Here is a 7,430-nt window from a genome sequence, read left to right on the forward strand (position 1 = left end):
GCTTTGGAAGGAGAGAGAGAAGTTAGATTCCCTGAAGTCTCTACATTTCAGAGCAAACATCTGCCTCAAGTATGACCTAAACCTCTGTCAGATACACTTGTGAAGTGTGTCTGAATTTGTAGTATGAGCCCAGCACATCCCTCTGGCAAAGAGAGATGATCATGGACAGAAAGCAGTTCCTGTTCCCCAAACAAACATCTAACTGGCATATTAGGGACAAGATTAAGAGTTTTAAATAGAATTGATTCAGAAATACTGATGAATAAACTGGCTGCTGCAGCAAGTAGCCTAACAAAATTGAAGCAGCCTTTATAGTAATCTCTACTGGCATTAGGAACTAGCCAGTGACAGATTTCAAAAGTACGGCCAAAGTAAAGAAGTATGAAGAAGCCGGGGACCAAGACCACAAATTGATAGTAGAAGCACTTAGTATAGTTCAAGATAATGTGCCTTTAGCTTTCAGTTGTATACAAGCACAGTTATGGATACAAGCAACAACAGCTCTGATCATATAAGAAAGGAGTAAAAGTAATTTTCCAGCTGAAATTCAGAAAATTGAGTGAGATAATGCAATTGATTTTGAAAAGAAGTTTCAATCCTAGTAGACTATAGTGAATTTCACCTATGATCCTATTTCTAATGTGGCCACTGCCTTTGTGCTTACCATACGTAATGCCACTGTTTATGTTATCCATCCCATCATTGCCCTAAGATTAAACCATGAAGAAACAATACTCTATCCTTCAGAACATAGAGTGTGGGCACGAAAAGATGAATGGAAAGTGGCAGACAGTAAACTTAGAATCCTGCATTACTAGAGAACAAATGAGATTCATTTGTGAAAGCAATACTGTTAATGCCCAAGATGTGTTTAGACACTGAACAGAGTATTTGCCACTTTGAAAGTCATCCAGTCACTGACCACTGTGCTCGTATATACTGGAAAAGGGCGTATGTTTGTGAACTGCTTGTGCTGCTGTTAAAATTGATAGCAATGATGTTATTCTGTCTAGTAGAAACCATTCTAATAATTGTGTTTGTAATTTTGTTAAGATTATTGAGTGTGATTTTTCGTATTTAGTACCAGTAACATCCCACCAGCTGATTACAGCCAATTACACAGTGTATCACAGACTACCACCTACCCCTATTGGGGCGAACCTTACATTAGTAAAACAATTAATTAAACACCAAGACCTATTAGAAGTCTTGAAAGAAATCCAAGAAAGTAGAAAGAAAACCTTAATTACTGTCCAACATGATACAAAAGAGATAACCAGAGTTCTACAAAGAATAAAATAAAATATAGATCATCCCTGGTAAGATGTGATCTTTGAGTAGTCACCAACTGCAAATGGAATCCTTAATGAGTTGTGCCACCCTATTGTAGTTTTACTAATATTAGTTTAGATAAGCTTAAGATTATCTATTACATTGTTAATTTAGAACTAGAGAATACTACAACAAATGGCTGTACTAACCTCTTTATCAAACGTACATAGTGAAGCATTAAAAGACACTTATTGTCATGAAAGTTTTCATTAAGTAAAAGAATTTACTTATTTCCTAGGAAAGGGGGGAATGAGACAGAGTAGAGATCCTGAATTAGGTGAAGTGTCTAACAACGGTGAAAAGTCAAACGGCCAAAGCTGAAGGAAAAGCTCGCATGCTGAGACAGCAAGGAGACAGAGAAAGAAAAACAGAAAAGACCACGAGGTCAATTTGCCCCGACCTAGAAATTCCTTTGATAAAGAAGAACTGGTGCTAAGTGTCATGCAGGATGAATATGTATGAACTTATTGTGAAACTGTATGCATATGCATTTGAAAGGGAGATAAAAGGAGGTCTGAAATTTTCAGGGGTACGCATGCCTTTTGAAGAGAATTTTTCTCTGTGTGCGTCCGGCGCCGTAAATAAACATACCGAGCTTTACAACTTTTATAAAGTTGTGAGGTTTCTTCTTTTCTCCGCAAAACACCACCATTTCCCTCATCCCACCCCTGGAACTCCTATGGATCAGGAATGGTGTGGCCAGCAGGAGAAGGGCAGTGATTCTTCCCCTGTGCTCAGCACTGGTTGGGCAGCACCTCGAGTGCTGTGTCCACTTCTGGGCCCCCCAATTTAGGAAGGACCTGGAGGGGCTAGAGCGTGTCCAGAGAAGGGCAGCAAGGCTGGGCAGGGGTCTGTGTCACAGACAAGTTTTATGAAAAATCCTTTCCTTAGGATTTTTTTCTTCTGAGAAGCTGAGAGGCCTCAGGATCAAAATGTAAACAATGATTTTCTGCTTCTGTGGAATGCAACAGGTGGATCTGTTATTGGTCTCATGTTGTTGTTTTAAAATAATGGCCAATCACAGGCCAGCTGTCTCAGACTCTCACTCTGAGACACAAGCTTTTGTTATTCATCCTTCTTGCTTGCTAGCCTTCCGATGAAATTCTTTCTTCTATTGTTTTAGTATAGTTTTAATATATAATTTACTTTTGATATAATATATATCATAAAATAACAAATCAAGCCTTCTGAAACATGGAGTCAGATCCACATCTCCTCCCTCTTCCTGGGACCCCTGTGAACACCACCACAGATCTGGAGCACAAGTCCTGTGAGGAGTGGCTGATGGAGCTGGGGTTGTTTATCCTGGAGTAGAGGAGGCTCAGAGGTAACCTCATCACTCTCTACAACTCCCTGACAGGAGGCTGCAGCCAGGTGAGGGTCAGGCTCATTTCCCAGGGAACAGTGACAGGATATGAGGACACAACTTTCAGCTGCACTAGGGGACATTTAGGCAGGACATTAGGGAATATTCCTCACACAGAGGGTGATTGAGAATTGGAATGGACTGCCCAGGGAGGTGTGTGAGTCACCATCCCTGGAAGTGTTTAAGGAAAAACTGGATGTGGCACTGAGTGCCATTGTCTGGGTGACAAGGTGGCGTTGAGTCCCAGGTTGGACCTGATGCTCTACAAGGTCTTTTCCAGCCTGGTTGACTCTCTGATGATTGTGACACTGCAAGGCCCTGGGGAAGCAAGGGGCCAGTGTGACACTGCAGGGCCTGGTGGCACTAAGAGGACCATGGTGACACTGTGTACGACATGGCAGCACAGAGCCAAGGGGCCATTGTGACACTGTGGGGCTGAATGGAAGCAAAGAGCTCCATGGTGACAGTCTGGGTCCTAGTGGAACCACAGAGGCCACTGTGACACTGCAGGGCCTTGTGGAACCAAGGAGACCCTTGGGAGATCTTGGGGACAATGGAATCAAGGGGCCATTGCTGCATTGCAAGGACTCTGGGAACTGAGGGAACAATTGTAACACTGGGGTGCTCCATGGAACCAAGAGTCCCTGGTCACACTGCAGGATCTTGTGTCCCTAGGGCTCCATTGTGACACTGCAACACCAAAGAATTCATTGTGGCACTCTGAGGCCTCATGGAGACACAGAGGCCACTGTGACCCTGCTGGGCCTTGTGGAACCACGCAGAGCATTGTGACAGAGCAGGACCTGGTGTCATGATGGGGCCATTGTGACACTGCAGGGCCCCATGAAACCAAGGGGCCAGTGCTGCTCCTCAGGGACTCCTGGAATGAAGGAAACATGTTTGAGACCTTGGTGGCCCTTGTGAGCAAGAGGCCATTGTGACCCTGTGGAACTAAGGAGAGCATTGCTGCACTGCCAGACCTCATGGAACCAAGGGTCATTGTGACACTGCAGGGCCCAAGGATCCCAGGGATTTTGTGACACCCAGGGGTCCCATTGAATAAAAGGGACATTGTGACTCTGGGAGGCCTCATGGAATCATGGAGACCATTGGGAGACTCTGGAGCCTCATGGAACCATGGTGACACCAGTTGGCTGGGAATGTGGATCTGCTGGATGGTAGGAGGGCTCTGCACAGGGTCCTGAACAGGTTGGATAAAGGCACCAAATCCAACAAGGTGAGGCTGAAAAACTCCAAGTGCCGGGTCCTGCACTTCGGCGACAACAACTCCTGCAGCTCTAAAGGTTGGGCACAGACTGGCTGGACAGCAGTCAGGCAGAAAGGGATCTGCAGGGACTGATGAACAGCAGGCTGGACATGAGCCAGCAGTGTGCCCAGGTAGCCAAGAAGGCCAATGGCTCCTGGCCTGGATCAGGAATGGTGTGGCCAGCAGGAGAAGGGCGGGGATTCTTCCCCAGTGCTCAGCATAGGTTGAGCAGCACCTCGAGTGTTGTGTCCAGTTCTGGGGCTCCCAATTTAGGAAGGACATGGAGGGGCTGGAGCATGTCCAGAGAAGGGCAACAAGGCTGAGGAAGGGTCTGGAACACAAGTCGTTTAAGGAGCAACTCAGGGAGCTGGGGTTGTTTACCCTGAAGAAGAGGAGGCTCAGGGGACACAAGGCAGTGTGAGGGCACAGGTTGGACTTGATGATCTCCAAGGTCTTTTCCAACCTTGCTGATTCTGGGATTCTCTGACACCACCCTTGGAGCAGTTGCACAATGAGACCTGGGCCTCCTCTTCAGAAGCTCCAGCAGCCCAGGTCCCTCAGCTTCTCCTGCCAGCCCCAAAGCCCATCCTGTCAGTCCTGCAGAGCCTCTGCAGCTCCTCCTCACTGCCCAGAACAGGGAGCCCCAGAGCCAGACACAGCAGCCCAGATGTGCCCCCGTCGCCTGGGGTGCCTCTGCAAGGAAGCAGCACCAGGCCTGGGGTGCCTCTGCAAGGAAGCAGCACCAGGCACTGCAGGAGCCTGCAGACAATTCCTGCAGCACTTATAGGATGATCCTGCTTCTTAAGGGAAGTTCCCATGGGGCCAAGTCAGGAAGTGCAATGGGGAGTGGGGCCAGAGAGGAAAGGGCAAACAGGGATGGGCTGTTTGCAGGGGAGAGAACAGGGGTGGGCAATAGGAAGAAATTTTTACAAAGGAAGAATAAAGAAAGCAAAAGTGAAGCCCAGGAAATGCTGAGGGCAGTTTGGGGGTGGCTGCCAGGCAGCCCTGGCTCTGAGCAACAGCGTCTGCAGTGGGACAGGAAACTCCCAGCCCATGGGAACAAACTTTCTGGCTGACTGCAGAGGCAAGGACAAAGCTGAGTGCTTTCCCTGGTGTCCCCCAGCCCTTGCTGGCCCCAGGGGCTGATGGCATTTGTGCTCCCTCAGGTTCATGTCCCCACAGAAGCAGCATGGGAGTACTCCCACCTGCTGTGTGCAATGCAAGGATGGGGCTCCTGAGCCAGTGCTGCGGTGTCTGTGCCTGCAAGGATGGGGCACCTGTGTGAGCTGGGGGAGAGGCCAGGCCTGCAGAGGGGGGATGTTGTTGGCAGCTCCATGAGGACGCTCTGAGACGCTGCCCTAGGCTGTGCAGCGCACTAGGAATGGATCAGCCCCTGCTCTGCTGCTCCTTCCTGTCTCCCCCAGGGCCCTTACGGAGCACCAGCCATGCTGTTTGCCCCCAGCCTGCCCATGGCCAGCCTGGGGCTGCTCACGGGGCTTTTCTGTGCTGAGCATTGGCCTGGGTGTGTTCTTGAGAGAGCCTGGGCAAGGAGCCTGGAGCCCCCAGGGCCTGGCCTGAGGCGTCAGCCCTGCCCCAGCAGAGCCCATGGCCTGTCCCTGCTGCAGCCCTGGCACTGCCACCCCCAGGGCTGTGCCCGGCCCCGAGAGCACTCAGGCCCTACAGCAACACCAGGGCCACCAGGGCAGTGGGGCAGGGCCACGGCAGCAGCACTGGCAACACCAAGTGCTGCTGCTGCTGGGCCAGCCCTGATCTGCCCCAGCTCTGCACACAGACATTGCTGCTGCAGCTCCAGAGAAGGCAACAAAAGGGCATCTCTGCAGAAAACTCTGCTGGGAGGTCATTTAATTCCTTTAAAGCCACCAAGAGCGCAGCTCCTCCTTGACATAGTCGGTGGCCACAGGGAAAATGGAGAGAAACACAATCAGAAATGGCAGAAAGAAAGGACTTACATTGTGGAAATTATTAAAGAAGTAAAACAAAGTAAAATAACCTTAAAAATTAAATCAATAAGTATCAAAGATTATTTTATTAGAAGTGATTTGCACAAATTGGCCAGCAGTTTAATGTTTCTGAAACCATGCAGTTATCAGTCTCCACAGTGCAGCCTTGAGCTCCTGGTTCCTCAGGCTGTAGATGAGGGGATTCAGGGCTGGAGGCACCACCGAGTACAGAACTGATAGGGCCAGATCCAGGGATGGGGAGGACATGGAGGGGGGCTTAAGATAGGAAAATATTCCAGTGCTGAGGAACAGAGAGACCACAGCCAGGTGAGGGAGGCAGGTGGAAAAGGCTTTGTGCCGCCCCTGCTCAGAGGGGATCCTCAGCACAGCCCTGAAGATCTGCACATAGGAGAAAATAATGAAGAGAAAAAAACTAAAATTTAAACACGCACTAATAGCAATTAGGCCTAGTTCCCTGAGGTAGGATTTGGAGCAGGAGAGCTTGAGAATCGGGGGCACTTCACAGAAGAACTGGCCCAGTGCATTGCCATGGCACAGGGGCAGGGAAAATGTATTGGCCATGTGAATCAGTGAAAAGAGAAAGGCACTGGCCCAAGCAGCTGCTGCCATGTGGGCACAAGCTCTGCTGCCCAGGAGGGTCCCGTAGTGCAGGGGTTTGCAGATGGACACGTAGCGGTCGTAGCACATGATGATCAGGAAAAAATACTCTGCTGAGATGAAGAATAGAGAGAAAAAGAGCTGAGCAGCACATCCATTGTAGGAGATGTCCCTGGTGTCCCAGAGGGAATTGTGCATGGCTTTGGGGACAGTGGTGCAGATGGAGCCCAGGTCAGTGAGGGCCAGGTTGAGCAGGAAGAAGAACATGGGCGTGTGCAGGTGGTGGGCGCAGGCTACGGCGCTGATGATGAGGCCGTTGGCCAGGAGGGCAGCCAGGGAGATGCCCAGCAAGAGGCAGAAGTGCAGGAGCTGCAGCTGCCGCGTGTCTGCCAGTGCCAGCAGGAGGAAGTGGCTGATGGAGCTGCTGTTGGACATTTGCTGGGGCTGCACTTGGGGACCTGTTCATGGAGGAATAGATAGTGAAGGGTTAGGGGAGATAGTTGTAATAAAATCAAAGCCATTTCCCATATACCCTGCCCTGGAAAACAGACACAATCTTTGGTTTTTGAGTACTGAGGTTTTCTTTAGAGGCTCCCCCATATCTCTCCTTGTGTTCTTGGATATCAGAAACCCTCTGCATTTCTACTCCACGCAGGGAGAACAGAGCAAGTTCTGGGAGGCGAAGTGATGAGAGGAAACCAGGGGAGATTGTCATTCATTCTGACCTGTTCTGAGTTTCTTTGGACTTTAAACTTTCCAGGTGGAGGGTGATAACCTTCCCATGCTTCTCCTAAAATGTCACCAGGTCCTGCTGAGAGCAGATGGATCCACCACAGCCCACTCCATGTTTTTAGCCAAGGACTCATCTTGCTCATTTCACAAACCC

The 7,430-nt window shown here is 49.4% G+C and overlaps 1 pseudogene; it reads right to left on the reverse strand.

The window, feature by feature from the left end:
- Positions 1-6,046: 6,046 nt before the first annotated feature.
- On the reverse strand, positions 6,047-7,072 carry LOC141726443 (olfactory receptor 14A16-like; annotated as a pseudogene).
- Positions 7,073-7,430: the final 358 nt, after the last annotated feature.

This window comes from Zonotrichia albicollis, chromosome 35 (genome assembly GCF_047830755.1).
Source record: "Zonotrichia albicollis isolate bZonAlb1 chromosome 35, bZonAlb1.hap1, whole genome shotgun sequence".
In the NCBI taxonomy this organism is placed as follows: Eukaryota; Metazoa; Chordata; class Aves; order Passeriformes; family Passerellidae; genus Zonotrichia; species Zonotrichia albicollis.